Source organism: Rhinoderma darwinii, chromosome 5 (genome assembly GCF_050947455.1).
Source record: "Rhinoderma darwinii isolate aRhiDar2 chromosome 5, aRhiDar2.hap1, whole genome shotgun sequence".
Lineage (NCBI taxonomy): Eukaryota > Metazoa > Chordata > Amphibia > Anura > Rhinodermatidae > Rhinoderma > Rhinoderma darwinii.
In genome coordinates this window covers 209,639,362-209,656,694 of record NC_134691.1, presented here as the reverse complement: position 1 = coordinate 209,656,694, position 17,333 = coordinate 209,639,362, and the positions used below count along the sequence as shown (strand labels likewise).

At 41.6% G+C, this 17,333-nt stretch overlaps 1 protein-coding gene and 1 non-coding gene across 3 annotated transcripts in view; one reads left to right on the top strand and one right to left on the bottom strand.

The window, feature by feature from the left end:
* Positions 1–1,231: 1,231 nt before the first annotated feature.
* Positions 1,232–1,305, bottom strand: TRNAT-AGU (transfer RNA threonine (anticodon AGU)). The gene has a single exon. It is a non-coding gene; the product is annotated as a tRNA-Thr (tRNA).
* Positions 1,306–1,362: 57 nt separating this feature from the next.
* Positions 1,363–17,333, top strand: part of LOC142652836 (carboxymethylenebutenolidase homolog) — a 103,291-nt gene continuing 87,320 nt past the window's right edge. Inside the window, exon 1 of one of the 2 annotated variants that reach the window (XM_075828522.1) lies at positions 1,363–1,683. The gene's annotated coding sequence lies outside the window, so the exon portion shown is untranslated. The remainder of the gene's footprint in view (positions 1,684–17,333) is intronic. The other variant, XM_075828521.1, reaches the window with a different exon arrangement.

Here is a 17,333-nt window from a genome sequence, read left to right as displayed (position 1 = left end):
TTTGGCGACACAAAATAAATTTTCTTTTTTACGCTTAGGTTTTTACTTGTAAAAGTAGTAAAATATAGAAAAAAACTATATATATTTGGTATCGCCGTAATCGTATTGACCCACAGAATACAGTTAACATGTTGTTTTAATTGCACAGTGAATTCCGTAAAAACGGCGCGCAAAAAAACATGGAGGAATCGCTGTTTTTTTCATTTTCTACCCCACAAATAATTTTTTTCCCGTTTCTTAGTACATTATATGGCAAAATAAATGGTGCTACAAAAAACTACAACTTGTCCCGCAAAAATCAAGCCCTCATAGTACTATATAGCCGGAAAAATAAAGACGTTATGGCTTTTGGAAGGTGGGGAGGAAAAAACTAAAATGAAAATCTGAAAGTTGTTTACGACGGGAAGGGGTTAAAATTCCTTCAGGTATTTGGAGGCAGATTTTGAATTGCCAGTGTTTTTTAAGCATTTCTTTTTACAGTGTTTTTTTGCCCGCATATTTTTTAAATTGTTGAAGCTAATGCACAAACCGTGGGCAAAAAACGCTGCAAAAAAAAAACGCTCCAAACAGGCACCGTAGGATTTTTTTTGCCTCCCATTGTTTTATATAGGAGGTGACAGACGGAGACCGGTCGAAGAAAGAGAATGTCGCTTTTTTTTTCCATGAGTGGCCAAAAGCTGTCCGAGAAAGGAAAACCCTCTGCCTCCTATTGAAAAATTCAAGGGGGGGGGGGCGATTTGGGGCGTTACTTGGTGCTGATTCTACGTAATTTCCGTTTTTTCACGACCGATTTGCACCCAAATGTGACCCCTTTTCAGAGGCCCCTCATAGACTTGAGTCTATTGAGTGATCTGGGAAAATGGCCAAAAATAGGACATGTCACATGTTCACACGGTCTGTTAAAAGAATCTAATGCAAGGGCCGCGGACAAAAAAAAAATGCAGCAAAAAAACGCTCAGGAACGAGCAGGTTTTTACTGCCTCTCATTGATTTCAATGGCAGGTCAGAGGCAGAAACCGTGGTAGGAAGGAGCATGCTGCTTTTTATTTCCGCAAGCAACCAAATGCTGCTATGGAAAAAACCGACTCCCATTGAAATCAATGGGAGTCGATTTTGGCGCAGATTCCAACTAACTAGGCAACAAAAAAAAAGCTGTGTGAACTGACCCTGATGGCAATTTATAGAAAGTAGATGAATAATAACACATATTCTATTTACAAGTAAAAGCACAAGGCACCGCTGGGATTTGAACCCAGGATCTCCTGTTTACTAGACAGGCGCTTTAACCAACTAAGCCACGGCGCCTTCTGAAGGAGACGAAATGCCCGAGGCTTTCCTGTACATTCACTATCACTACAAATATCGGCTTTTTTCCCCCTTCTTTCTGACGATTGCTGTGTATCGATAGTACGACATATTGTGCGGTGTCACGATCTGATATAATTGATTAGGGCTTACAACAGGCGCCTATGACTTTAGTAATAAAACCGCGAAAGGAAACTGGAGCTAAAAATGCTCAAAAGGGCGGAGAAGCTGAGCGCGAATTAAAGCCGAGAAGCAAATTAACCCTTCGCCTACTTGTGAATAACATAAACTGTCCACATGATCAAAGGCCACCCACACGTAACTTCGGGAAGGAGTGAAGAGATATCACCACAAACCAGCGGCAGCAGAACCTTCGAGGTAAAGCAGAAGATCCGTGTTATAAATCCTGTGTTCATAACGTAATCTGCAGCAGAAAGAGCCGAACGTTCACTGTGAATAGCGCCCTAGTATTCTTTCTGTCATTGCCCACTGAATAGCGATAGTGGTAACTAAAGAAATGATGTTATATAACTGGGCGGTTATCTCTACGCAGTCTGCGCATGTACAGGGTCATTTATCAAACTGCAAGTTTATGGCAAATTGCGGCTTTTTTGCACCAACCTCTGCACTTTTGTGGGAATGGTCATGGCTTTGTCAAAAGGGGCGGGACCACAGTGGCCGGACAAATTTATTATAATTCATGCCAGAAAACTGGCATAAATTATGGTGGAAATCCACGCCAGTCTATGGGGCGAAGCAAAGTAAAGGCCTCTGCTAGGTAAAGGCCTCTAATTCCACAAGTAAAATCCGCACTTAAGACTATGTTTACACAGGGCGGATACGCTGCGTAAAAGCATGCAGCGTATTCGCCCTGTGCACCGCAGGTAATTCCAGCCAAAAAAAGTCCACCACAATTCCGACTGGAATGTCCGCTGCGGAAAACTGCACCTGCAAAAAAAACAAACCACTTCATACTTGCGTATCCATGGTGGCGCATTCCTCTGCCGTCCTGAAGCCCGGCCTCCTGGGATGATGTTTCATCCCATGTGATCGCTGCAGCCAATCACAAGCTGCAGCGGTCACATGGAAAGAAACGTCATCCCAGGAGGCTGGCCTGGAGGAAGTAACACCGGCTTCTGGGTAAGTATAAGATTTTGTTTTTCTGAACCGTTGCGAAAAAATCCAACATCTGCTTTTTTTTTGCGGGGGTCTACCTCCCCATTAAATTCAATGAGGAAATTCCGCAACAAATAAGCAGCGTTTACGCAAATTGACATGTCAATTTCTTAGTGGCATTTTCCGTTCAGCATTTACGCAGCGTGTGGATGAAATGCTGCTACTGTATTATGCTTCAGATTTTCTGCAACAAAATCTGATGTAGAAAATCTGCAGTATTTATGCAACGTGTGAACTGACCCTAAGGCCGGGTTCCCACGTATCGTAGACATGACGGCATTTCCGAAGCGGAATTCTGGGTGGAAATACCGCAGCGTTTACAGTAGCAACAAAGTGGGTGAGAGTTAGTAAATCTCATGCCCACACTGCGGAAAACAAAATGCAGCGTAAACGTTAAAAACTTGACCTGCGGTGTGAAATTTATGCTGCGGTTTTGTCGATTTTCCGTTCCAGGTTTTCCCCCATTGAATTCAATGGCGAATCGAAACCCGCAACAGAAGCTTAGTTTTGCGGCGTAATCGCAGTGTTTAGGCCGTAAAAATCGCAACGCCGGGAAAAAAAAGGGAATCCTACTTACTCAGAACGCCCTTCTTCTTCCTTCAGTCCGGCCTCCTGGAATGACGTTGCATTCAATGTAACCGCTGCAGCCAATCACAGGCTGCAAGGTCACATGGCTGTCTTCCGCAGCGGAATGACCGTTCTAAATGTGGTGCGATTTAATTATTATTTTTCCAGACAGAATGTCCTGGGGGTTCCAGGTCGGACACACTGCATGATTTTTACGCCATGTATCGGATGCGTGGGAACCCGGTGTAATGGAGTTTTTGTTTTTAAGGATTTTTAGTGGAAACAAGTACAGATTTTATGCTGTGGATTTTGGTGCGTTTTTTTATTTTTTATTATAAACTTCTCAAATACGATTCTTTGATGGAAACGAAAGCTAAATTGACAAGCTGCGAATTTTAAAATACGAACCACAGGTCAATTGACGTGTGGAAAAATTCTGCAACGTGTAGATTAGATTACTTGAAATATCATTTGCTTTGCCGGTGCTGTAAGGAAAAATCTGCACGTAATACACGTTGCATAGTGACTATAAGGGCTTGTCCACGCGTAGTTTTTTCCATCTGAAATTGCTGACGGAATAAACGCTGCAGAATACAGTAGCAGTAAAATGGATGAGATTGAACAAATCTCATCCACGCGCTGCATAAATATTGAGCAGAAAAAACGCTCAGAAATGGATCTGCGGTGCAGAATTTTATTCCGCAGCATGTCAATTGTGCGGGTTTTCGCCATTGATTTCAATGTGGAGGTAAAACCCGCAACAAATAGCAGTTGTTGCTGTTTTTTGCGGCGGGTTTGCAGCGACTCTGCCGCAAAAAACGCAACTCGCCTTACCTAGGATTCTGTGTTTCTTGCTCCAAGCCGTCCTCCTTGCCATTACACGCCCCATTGACAGTTCAGGGGGTTATTTAAATATCGGTCGCCAAATATAACGGCACCGATATCTAAATAACGGAGAAAGGTAGGGAAAAAATGTAAAGTTCCCCAGGGTTTGTACAGCCCTGCCCATTACATGCTGCACTCAGCTGCACATGTATGGACAGATGTAAGGTTCTCTTTAAATAAAGATTAAAATAAAAAAAGCAATGCTTACCTCAACGCTCCTCTTCTCCCTCATCATTCCAGCGTGGCTCATGCAACGTGCTGACACTGATCGGCGCCAGGACCTTGTATGAGCCGCGCTAGAAGGGTGAAATAACTCAGAGAAGAGGAGCGGTGAGTTAAGTACGTGTGGTTTTTGAATGTATTCCGCATGCCGTGGCGCAACAATTGCAGCGCCCGGTCATATTAAGAGGCTTTTGCCTCTTAATAAATGTGTAGCACCTTACTCCAATTTTTCTTTCTATTAAAGGCATATTTCCATAATCTTACAATATCATCACTGGATAAGTGATCATTTTCTGATCGCTGGGGGCCTGACCGCTGGGACCCCCACTAATTGTGAGAACGGGGCTACTCAACCCCCCAGATTTTCCTCACTGCACCCCCTGCAGTGAAGAGGAGCATGAATGGAGCTGTGGTCGAGCATTCGCCCGACACTCCATTTACTGTCTATGAGAATGAAGGAAACAGCCGAGCAATGTACTCGGCTGTCATCGTCATTCTCATAGACTTTGAATGAAGCGGCAAGCATGTGCTCGACCGCTGCTCTAGTCCATGCCCTCCTCGCATTTCTGTCAAGCAGTGAGGAGGATCTGGGTGTTTGGGACCCCAGTTCTCATGATTGGTTGGAGTCCTAGCGGTGAGACCCCAGTGATCAGAAACTTATCATCTATGCTCTGGATAGGGGATAATTTATGATTTTGGGAATACCCCTTTCAGACTGGCATATGAAACGCCAATCTTAATTAATTTCCCCACTATCTCTCAGGACCGGACTTGCTACTTTGCTCCATGATTACATTGTGCACAGACCTGTAATCTATCACATCTCAGTTATGAACTTAGATGTGATAGTTTACATGTGCTGTCACTGAACCCGTCGGGTCTGCGGGACTGACGGATTCAGTGAATGGCGCTAGATACCACTGCTCTGTATAGAGAATACAGAGCAGCTGTATCTAAAAAAAAAAAAAAATAATAATAATTTTTTTTAATTAAAATTATTTGTAAAGTTGCACCAAACACCTGAAAATAAGCATACAGTTACGTATGAGTAATGGCACTGGCACAAGATCTGTGCCCGTGCTATCTGCAGCGGTTGCCGGCTGTAGTATACAGTTCACATCCCATCCCGCTGCAACCGGAAGGATCAGAGTTACCTCCGATCCAGGCCATTTAGCCCCTTCGATACCACGGTCAATAATGACCGCAGGATCAAGGTGGTTAGACAGAGGGAGGTGGATCCTTTAATGCGATCGCTGTGGCAAACTAATTAGGCACTGTCTAATAGATTGCCTGTCAGGTTGTTGCTGACAGGCAATAATGCTTTGGTGTGCTGAATATGCCAAAGCATTATATAAGCGATTAAAAGGTCACATTATGAAGTAAGCACTTTCATCAAACTTCCCTGTTAGGCCTTATTCAGACGAGCGTGTCCGTTTTGTGTCCGCCAAAAACGGACCGTATTTAACACATTTCCGTGTGCCATCAGTGCTTGTTCCGTGTGGCATCAATGTACATTTTCAAATTTTTTTTCACATTTCTTTAGCAACTGTTGCGTGAAACGCTGACCGCACACGGAGGACGTCCGTGTGCTGTCCTTGATGTTCACGCACCTGTGGGCGACGTGGTCTGCAAAAACTAACCAGAATAGGGCATGCAGTGGGTTTCACGCAACAGAAACGCGCTGTGTGAAAGATCGGACGTCTGAATAGCCCCATTGAATTGCATAGTTTCTTTTTCTTTTAACAGATAGCACATGGACTTATACAACGTTCGTCTGAATAAGGCCTTCGGCTAGGTTCACACGAACGATGCAAACGTCGGACTAGAGTCTATGAAGGGATGCGTTAAGCGCAAAAAATAGGACGTTCTATTTTGTAACGGCCCCTTCACACGGTCCGTTGAAACAACGGCCCCTTCACATGGTCTGTTAAAACAACGGCCATGTGAACGGCCCCGTTGAATTACATAGGTCCGTGTGATGGTCGTTGTTTTAACGGCCGTCACACGGACGTAATCAACGCTCACGTGAATAAGGCCTGAGGGTATGTTCACACGTAGTCAACAAAAACGTCTGAAAATCCAGAGCTGTTTTCAAGGGAAAACAGACCCTGCTTTTCAGACGTTTTTTTACCAACTCGCATTTTTCGCGGCGTTTTCACGCCGTTTTCGCGGCGTTTTTTACGTCTGTTTTTGGAGCTATTTTCATTGGAGTCTATGAGAAAACAGCTCCAAAAACGTCCAAAGAAGTGTCCTGCACTTCTTTTGACGAGGCTGTATTTTTACGCGTCGTCGTTTGACAGCTGTCAAACGACGACGCGTAAATAACAGGTCGTCTGCACAGTACGTCGGCAAACCCATTCAAATGAATGGGCAGATGTTTGCCGACGTATTTGAGACGTATTTCCAGACGTAAAACGAGGCAAAATACGCCTCGTATACGTCTGAAATTTGGCCGTGTGAACATACCCTTAGGCTGAAGATGGCTCACATAGAATGCCTATGAGCCCGTCTTCAGGCTGACAAGTAGCGCTAATCACAGCCAAATATGCAGGGCACTCAGCTGGGTGCTTCTACCCCTACAATTCAATGACGTCGGGGGTGTCTGCATCCCACAGATCCAAGCTTCTGATATATCTCTATGACCTATCAAAAGCTTAACAAAAGTTAATTAGTTTTTGAAAGTGTCAAAAAAAATAATAAATAAATTATATATATATATATATATATATATATATATACATACACACTACCGTTCAAAAGTTTGGTGTCACCCAGACAATTTTGTGTTTTCCATGAAATCTCTCACTTATATTTATCAAATGAGTTGCAAATGACTAGAAAATATAGTCAAGACATTGACAAGGATAGAAATAATGATTTTTATTTGAAATAATAATTTTCTCCTTCAAACTTTGCTTTCGTCAAAGAATGCTCCATTTGCAGCAATTACAGCATTGCAGACCTTTGCCATTCTAGCTATTAATTTGCTGAGGTAAAATCGGGAGAAATTTCAGCCCCTTCTTCCAGAAGCCCCTCCCACAAGTTGAATTGGCTTGATGGGCAAGCTGCTCCCACAACAGCTCTATGGGGTTGAGATCTCGTGACTGCGCTGGCCACTCCATTACAGATAGAATACCAGCTGCCTGCTTCTTCCCTAAATAGTTCTTGCATAATTTGGAGGTGTGCTTTGGGTCATTGTCCTGTGTAGGATGAAATTGGCTCCAATCAAGCGCTGTCCACAGGGTATGGCATGGCGTTTCAAAATGGAGTGATAGCCTTCCTTATTCAAAATCCCTTTTACCTTGTACAAATCTCCCACTTTACCAGCACCAAAGCAACCCCAGACCATCACATTACCTCCACCATGCTTGACAGATGGCGTCAGGCAATCTTCCAGCATCTTTTCAGTTCTGCATCTCACAAATGTTCTTCTGTGTGATCCAAACACCTCAAACTTCGATTCGTCTGTCCATAACACTTTTTTCCAATCTTCCTCTGTCCAATGTCTGTGTGCTTTTGCCCATATTAATCTTTTCCTTTTATTAGCCAGTCTCAGATATGGCTTTTTCTTTGCCACTCTGCCCTGAAGGCCAGCATCCCGGGGTCGCCTCTTCACTGTAGACGTTAACACTGGCGTTTTGCGGGTACTATTTAATGAAGCTGCCAGTTGAGGACCTGTGAGGCGTCTATTTCTCAAACTAAAAGTAGAGAGTTACCACAGCACCGAACCGCCAGGAGGGTGCACGCCTCTTCAGAACCTGGTCCAAGGTCCTCAATATCGGGCAGAAAAATGGACAAGGAGGCAGCACTTCCAAAATATAGAAAAACCTTTATTCACCCATGCAACGTTTCAATCTCTCAGGATCTTTCTCAAGCTTGAGAAAGATCCTGAGGGATTGAAACGTTGCATGGGTGAATAAAGGTTTTTCTACATTTTGGAACTGCTGCCTCCTTGTCCATTTTTCTGCCTGGTATTTCTCAAACTAGAGACTGTAATGTACTTGTCTTGTTGCTCAGTTGTGCAGCGTGGCCTCCCACTTCTCTTTCTACTCTGGTTAGAGCCTGTTTGTGCTGTCCTCTGAAGGGAGTAGTACACACCGTTGTAAGAAATCTTCAGTTTCTTGGCAATTTCTCGCATGGAATAGCCTTAATTTCTAAGAACAAGAATAGACTGTCGAGTTTCACGTGAAAGAACTCTTTTTCTAGCCATTGTGAGAGTTTAATCGAACCCACAAATGTAATGCTCCAGATTCTCAACTAGCTCAAAGGAAGGTCCGTTTTATAGCTCCTCTAAACAGAAAACTGTTTACAGCGGTGCTAACATAATTGCACAAGGGTTTTCAAGTGTTTTCTAATCATCCATTAGCCTTCTAACACAGTTAGCAAACACAATGTACCATTAGAACACTGGAGTGATGGTTGCTGGAAATGGGCCTCTATACATCTATGTAGATATTGCATTAAAAACCAGACGTTTCCAGCTAGAATACTAATTTAGCACATTAACAATGTATAGAGTGTATTTCTGATTAATTTAATGTTATCTTCATTGAAAAAAACGGTGTTTTTCTTTAAAAAATAAGGAATTTTCTAAGTGACCCTAAACTTTTGAACGGTAGTGTGTGTGTGTGTGTGTGTGTGTGTGTGTGTGTGTGTGTGTGTGTATATATACACATGTATGGTATTGAAAGTACAATAAAGCTATCACATTATTTAACCCCTTAAGGACATGGCCTGTTTTCGCCAAATGGATCAGGCCATGTTTTTCAAATCTGACGTGTCACTTTATGTGGTAATAAATTTGTAATGTTTTTATTTGTTCAAGCGATTCTGAGATTGTTTTCTCGTGATATATTGTGCTGTGAGTTAGTGGTAAAATTTGGTCGATACATTCAGTTGTTTATTTGTGAAAAACTCAAAAATGTAGAGAAAATTTGCAAAAGCCAACATTTTTCTATATTTAAATGGATCTGATTGTAAGACCGATAGTAATACCACACAAAATACTAGCTAACTTTTCCCATATGTCTACTTTATGTTGGCATAGTTTTTTTTTTAACATTCTTTTTATTTTTCTAGCACGTTACAAGGCTTAGAACTTTAGCAGCAATTTGTCACATTTTCAAGAAATTTTAATTTTTTTAGGGTTCGGGACCAGTTAAAAACTGCACCCTTCAAAGTATTTAAAACGGCATTTAGAACGTTTTTTTAACCGCTGGCTGTGAAATTAACAAATTTCATATTTTTTTTGCAGAAAATCTGTTTTAATTTTTTTTTTCCTGTAACACAGAAGGTTTTACCAGAGAAACACATCTCCATATTTATTGCCCAGATTCTGCAGTTTTTATAAATATCCCACATGTGGACCTAGTATGCTAATGGACTGAAGCACAGCCCTCAGAAGCAAAGGAGCACCTAAGTGGATTTTGGGGCCTCCTTTTTACTAGAATATATTTTAGGCACCATGTCTGGTTTAAAGAGGTCTTGTGTTGCCAAAACAGAAACACCCCCAAAAATACATAATTTGGCAAACTGCACCCCTCAAGGAATTTTATAGAGGGGTAAAGTGAGCATTTTAACCTCACCGGTTTTTTGAAGAATTTAGTGGAATTAGTCAGTGAAAATGAAAATCAATTTTTTTTTTCCCCAAATAAAACTTAGAAATGTTACATTTTTACAAGGTCTAAAGAAGAAAAAGGAAAACCCCAACATTTGTAAAGCAATTTCTCCAGATTACGGCAATACCCCATGTGTGGTTATAAACGGCTATTTGGACACACGACTGAGCTCAGAAGGGAAGGCGCATCATTTGGCTTTTGGGCCTCCAATTTAGCTGGAATGGTTTGCGGAGGCTATGTCGCATTTGCAAAGGCCCTGAGGGACCAAAACAGTGGAAATACCCTAAAAGTGACCCCATTTAGGGAACTAAACCCCTCAAGGAACTTATCTAAGGACTCTCTTAGGATATCTTAGCATTATTGGAAGTAGGCCGTGAAAAATGATAAATTTAAATTTAAAAAGAAATAGGCTTAGCTAATGTTTTTTTTTTCATTTCCACCAGAACTAAAAGAGAAAAAGCTCCCCAACATTTGTAGAGCTGTTTCTCCCGAGTACAACAATACCCCACATGTGGTCATAAACGGCTGTCTAGACACACGGCAGGGCTCAGAAAGGAAGGAGCGACATTTGATTTTTGGAGCTCAAATTTAGCTGGATTCGTTTTCGGAGGTCATGTTGCAATTGCGAAGCCTCTGAGGGACAAAACAGTGGAAACACCCCCCACAAGTGACCCTATTTTGTAAACTACACCCCTCAAGGAAATTATTTAGTGGTATAAGTAAGCATTTTGACCCCACAGGAAATTATTGGAAGGCCGCAAAAACGAAAAAAAAAATCAACATTTTTATCAATAAAATGTAGGGTTAGCTCAGATTTTTTAATTTCTAGAATTGCTAAAGGAGAAAAAGCACCCCAACGTTCTTAAAGCAAAGAGAGACCAAAACGGTGGAAACACCCAAAAAGTGACCCTATTTGGGAATCTTTACCCCTTTAGAACTTATCTAGGGGTATAGTGAGCATTTTGACCTCACAGGTTTTTTTTGCTGAATTTATTTGAATTAGCCCGCATTTACTGCTATTTTAATATATTATGTGGGGGCATATGTAAGCTGTGAAGAGCAAGTCGGAGTATAATAAAAAGGTACGTAAATAATAAAATGAATTCATAGATGTGTGGTTCGCCTTGAAGCAATGCTTTATGCACAGGCCAGGTTTTTCAGGGCAGGTGTCACACTGATAAGTGGTGTCCTTTCTTATCCCCCTTTTGGAACACAATGCACCTTTTTTGGGATCTTCCCTTCTCTGCACTCTGTCCTTTGTACACATCGGATGTGCATCTGACCAGTTCCAAAATGGCCACGGCCAACTCTTTTGTTTGTGCATACTTTGGGAGGGGCGGACTTCTGCATTGGTGCGTAGTGTGATTTGGCATGGTGCTTTTCGCACTGCATCAACTTCCTGACGCCAGGAGTGACACTATTGGAGGATAGACCGACCCTCTCACATGTGCCGTATCAAAAACACAGCATGTTAATTCTTATGAAAAATGAGTACGGCTGTATTTGTACTATATAAACTCTTCCTACACACTGATACAGCGCCAACTGATGAAGGCAGGTGGGAAATGGGCATTGGGGTGCTAGACAGTGTGAAGGCAGCTACTATGGCGTATGGCGGGAACTGGTCATTTGCACATTGAAGTCTCACTTGTTTACATGCAGGTAGCCCTGTATAGTATCCTGGTATTTTTGCCAACGTAGCAAGGTTTTCCGGTGATTGCAGGTTCAATGTTTGTATATGTATCAGGGATTGTGTAAACTAGGTCTTTGCCCTGCCTTAGATCAATTACACTGTCCTTTTTTTGTGCACTTTGTGCAAATTAGGTTTAAATGGGTGTTTTTAAATGGTTTGCACAACTGATTAAACAAATAAATAGTAAAGTATTTTTATATTTTTCTACATTGGCGTTTATTTTCATTAATGTGTGGCATTTAAGAAAATGTTGTAGGCTATTGTATTTGTTCTGGTTCCCAGTGCATTTAATACAGCAATTTACATATAGTGTATTGACATGAGACAAAGCATCCTTTTTGGGTTTATAATTTATCTGTGGAGTAACCTGCGTTTTTAAAACCGATTTTTATGTACCACATTACACAACGTGTGCATGTAGCCTAAACCTTTTTCACACTGAATTGCTGCATTTGTATAATATTACACATATATCAGGTATAGTGCATTAATACATAGCTTAGATTTTCTATTTAGATTTGATACTTACATTCTATTCATAGGTAAGGTTTTCTAAAAGTATTAGTATCATGGTTATAGTTTTTGCTATGTTACGTTTACTATATCTAATTAATTATCAAGGACAGTGTTTCCTGCATTTTGGACATTATCACTTGGAAATATTGTATCGTAACATCCTAGTCAAAGTTTGTAAAGCTTTTGGCATTTACCATTTTAGTTTTGTAAAAAGAAAGGTGCCAATGTGCTGAAGGGTTAGAGTCACAGCTACTAGTAAATCCTAAAGGTAGAATAAATATAAGGATAGAGTAAGGTTCTTTTCACGCTAGTGTCACGATTTCTGTTAACCCCTTCCTGTATTTTCACGTACAGTTACGTGATGGGAACTGGTGTTTTCCCGCAATTCCACGTAACTGTACGTCATAGAGATGGAGCTGGCTCACGAGCTGAGCCAGCAACATCACCGCCGGGTGACAGCTGTATCGGCCAGGACCGGAGCTAGCCTCCGATCTGACCGATTAACCCCTCACATGCTGCGTTCAATAGAGATCGCAGCATGTGAGGAGTTTATAGCCACTGGCACCCCAGCAACGTGATCGCTGGGTTGCCGGTGGCTGCAAAGGCAATCGGAGGCCTAATACTTACCTCCCGGTCTGCCAGTAACTGAATCCATCTATGCCCCGTCGTCGGCAAGGCCCAAGAGGCTTCCGGTACCATCGGCAAGATTGCGCCGGCTCAGTTTCCTGCTCAGAAGCTGAGCCGGCGTCATCAGCAGTGGGTGTCTGCTGTATGTTACAGCGGACATCCCACTGTAAAGGCATGAACCGGAGCCAGCTCCGATTCCTGCCATTAACCCCTTCAATGCAGCGATTCAATGCAATCGCTGCATCAAAGTGGTTTGTATGAATTCGGCAGCCTGCCATGCAATGGCAAGGCTGGCGACTGCTACCATGGCAACAGGAGGCCTAACAATGGCTTCCTATCTGCCATTACGGAAGCCGATTAGGCCCCGTCCGGAGGCGGAGCCTGATCGGCTTGCTGTCAGTAAACAACTGACAGTTCTAATACATTGCACTACATAGGTAGTGCAATGTATTAGAACATCAAACAAACAGTTGGAGCTTCAAGTCCTCTAGTGGGACTAAAAAGTGTAAAAAATACAATAAAAGTTTCAAGTAATAAAATAAAACACAAATCGCCCTTTTTCCCTTAAGTCATTTATTATTAAAAAAAATAATAAAGCCATACATATTTGGTATCTCTGCGTCCGTAACGACCGGAACTATAAAAATATTATGTTATTTATTCCGCACAGTGAACGCTGTAAAAAAAACTAAAAAAATACTGACATAATTGCTATTTTTTGGTCCCTTTGTCTTCCAAAATTTTAAATAAAAAGTGATCAAAAAGTCGCATGTACCCAAAAATGGAATCTATAAAAACTATAACTCGTCTCGCTAAAAACAAGCCCTCATACAGCTCCGTCGACGAAAAAATGAAAACCGTTATGGCTCTCACAACTTGGCGACAGAAAAAATCCATTCTCTTTACAAAAGTTATTTTATTGTGCAAAAAGTTGTAAAACATAAGAAAGTGCTATAAATTAGGTATCGCCGGAATCGGACTGACCCACAGAATAAAGGTAACATGTAATTTATAATGCATGGTGAACGCTGTATAAAAAGAACAAAAAACATATGCCAGAATTGCTGTTTTTTGGTCAGCCAAAAAAAAAAAAGGATAACAAGTGATCAAAAAGTCGTATATACCCCAAAATGGTACCAATAAAAACTACAGCTCGTCCTGCAAAAAAAAAGCCCTCATACCACTACGTCTATGAAAAAATAAAATGATTTAAGGCTCCAATAAGTCAGGAAAGAAAAAATATGCAGTTGTGCGACCCGAGGGGAACATTTATCAAGGCCCCTAAAATTAGGGAACCAGGAAGGGAAGGGCCCAAATATATCTGCTGGAAGCGAGGGTGCCCGTATTATACCAGGACAACACTTCCCAGCAAAATTCCCTAAACTGCAAAGATGCCGAGTGTAGACCAAAAGGGGGATAAGTAAGGACCATTTATTAGTGCGACACCGGCCTGTGCAGAAAGGATTGTGTCACAGCGTAACAAATATCTATGGATTATTTTATTGTTTTTTTTTTTTACCCCATTATTATACCACCTGACTATGCCCCTTATATACTCCGCCCGGCTTACATGTACCCCCACATTATAAACGGAAACACCAGTAAGACTCCAAACAAAACTACTACCAAGCAAAATCCACGCTCCAAAAGCCAAATGGCGCTACCTCCCTACTGAGCCCTACAGTGTGCCCAAACAGCAGTTTACTTCCACATAAATGGCATCGCCATACCAGGGAGAACACTTTTAACAATTTTTGGGGTGTGTGTCTCCAGTGGCATAAGCTGGGCACGACAAATTTTTACTCTGCACCTTCCGCAGCGCAATCATTCATGGAAAAGGCATGTGGGGTGAAAATGCTCACTACACCCCTTAATAAATGCCTTGAGGGGTGCAGTTTCCAATATAGGGTCACTTCTCAGCAGTATCTTTTATTATTTCACATCAGAGCCTCTGCAATTGTGATCCAATACTTTGTAAATTGCCAAATTATGCCTTAATTTGACATGGTACTCTTTCACTCCTGAGCCTGGTCGAATGTCCAGGCAACAGATTAGGGCCACACGTAGGGTGTTTCTAAAACTGGGAAACACCACATAATAATTAGGCTGGATTCACACGAGCACATTACGTTCGTAATGGACGGAACGAATCCCGGACCGAACACAGTGCACGGAGACCGGCTCCTAGCATCATAGTTATGTACGATGCTAGGAGTCCCTGCCTCGCTGCAGGACAACTGTCCCGTACTGTAATCATGTTTTCAGTACGGGACAGTTGTCCTGCAGCGAGGCAGGGACTCCTAGCATCGTACATAACTATGATGCTAGGAGCCCGGCTCCCTGCACTGTGTTCGGTCCGGGACTTCCGGCCGAAATACGTTCCGTCCATTACAGACGTAACATGGTCGTGTGAACCCAGCCTTAGAGAGCTGTCTTGTTATGGTGGCACAAGCTGGGCACCACATATTGGCATATCTATGGAAAAAAGCCCATTTTCACTCTGCAACATCGAGTGCACACCAATTTCTGCCAATCACCTGTGGGGTTAATATGCTCACTACACCCGTAGGTGAATACCTTGAGGGGTGTAGTTTACAAAATGGGGTCACTTCTGGGGGGGATCCACTGTTTTGGTCCCACAGGGACATAGCGCCCAGAAACCAATCCAGCAAAATCTGTACTCCAAAAGCCAAATGGTGCTCCTTCCCGTTCTGAGCCCTATTCTGTGGCCAAACAGCAGTTTCTGACCACATATGTGGTATTGCCGTACACAGGAGAAGTTGCTTTACAAGTGTTGGGGTGCTTTTTTTCATTTATTTGTTGAGAAAATGAAAAATGTTCAGCTAAAGCTACGTCTTATTGAAGAAAAAGGATTTTTTTTATTTTCACTGCCCAATTCTAATAAAATCTATGAAACACCTGTGGGGTCAAAATGCTTACTACACCTCTAGATGAATTCCTCAAGGGGTGTAGTTTTGTGAATCAAGTCACTTTTGGGAGTTTCCACTGTACTGGTACCTTAGGAGCTTTGCAAATGTGACATGGTGTCAAGAAACCAATCCAGCAAAATATGTGCTCCAAAAGCCAAATGGCGCTCCTTCTCTTCTGATCCTTGCCGTGTGCCCAAACAGCAGTTTGACCACAAATGGGGTATTTCTGTACTCCAGAGAAGTTACTTTACAAATGTTGGGGTTCTTTTATTCCTTTATTTCTTGAGAAAATGAAACATTTTGAGCTAAAGCTACGTCTTATTGGAAAAAAAGGATTTTTTTTATTTTCACTGCCCAATTCTAATAAAATCTATGAAACCCCTGTGGGTTCAAAATGCTCACTACACCCCAAGATGGATTCTTCAAGGGGTGTAGTTTCCTAAATTGAGTCACTTTTTTGGTGTTTTCACTGTTTTGGTCCCTTAGGGGCTTTACAAATGTGACATGGCCTCCGCAAACCATTCCTGCTAAATTTGAGATCCAAAAGCCAAATGGTGCTCTTTCCCTTCTAAACCCTGCCGTGTGTCCAAACAGCCGTTTATTACCACATGTGGGGTATTGTTTTACTCGGGAGAAATTGCTTTACAAATGTAGTGGTGCATTTTCTCCTTTTAGTCCTTGTGGAAATTAGAAAAAATTTGCTAAACCTACATTTTTCTTTGAAAGAATGTAGATTTTAATTTTCACGGCCTACTTCCAATCATTTCTGCAAAAAACCTTCAGTGTCAAAATGCTCACTATACCCCTAGATAATTTCCTCAAGGGGTATGGTTTCCAAAATGGGGTCACTTTTGGGGGATTTCCACTGTTTTAGCACCGCAAGACATCTTCAAACCTGACATGGTGCCTAAAATATTTTTTAATAAAAAGGAGGCCCCAAAATCCTCTAGGTGCTCCTTTGCTTCTGAGGCCGGTGCTTCAGTCAATAAGCACACTAGGGCCACATGTGGGGTATTTCTAAAAATTGCAGAATCTGGGCAATAGATATTGAGTTGCGTTTCTCTGGTAAAACTTTCTGTGTTACAAAAAAAATAGATGAATAATGAATTTCTGAAAAAAATAAAAAATAAAAAATTTCACATCTACTTTGCCTTAATTCCTGTGAAACATCTAAAGGGTTAAGAAACTTTCTAAATGCTGTTTTGAATACTTTGAGGGGTGCAGTTTTTAAAATGGGGTGACTTTTTGGGGGTTTCTAATATATAAGGCCCTAAAATCCGCTTCACAACTGAAATGGTCCCTGTAAAAATAGCCTTTTGAAATTTTCTTGAAAATGTGAGAAATTGCTGCTAAAGTTCTAAGCCTTGTGATGTCATAGAAAAATAAAAGGATGTTCAAAAAACAATGCCAATCTAAAGTAGACATATGGGTGATGTTAATTAGTAAAATTTTTGTGTGGTATAACTGCCTGTCTTACAAGCAGATACATATAAATTTAGAAAAATGCAAATTTGTGCAATTTTTAGCTAAATCTTGGTGTTTTTCAGAATTAAATACTGAATGTATCGAGCAAATTTTGCCAGTAACATAAAGTCCAATGTGTCACGAGAAAACAGTCTCAGAATCGCTTGGATCGGTAAAAGCATTCCGAAGTTATTACCACATAAAGTGAAACATGTCAGATTTGAAAAAATTGGCTGCGTCCTGAAGGCCAAAACAGGCTGCGTCCTGAAGGGGTTAATCTATGACAGATCTGTTTTCAAACACATCCCAACAAATCCTGAAGGATACCAT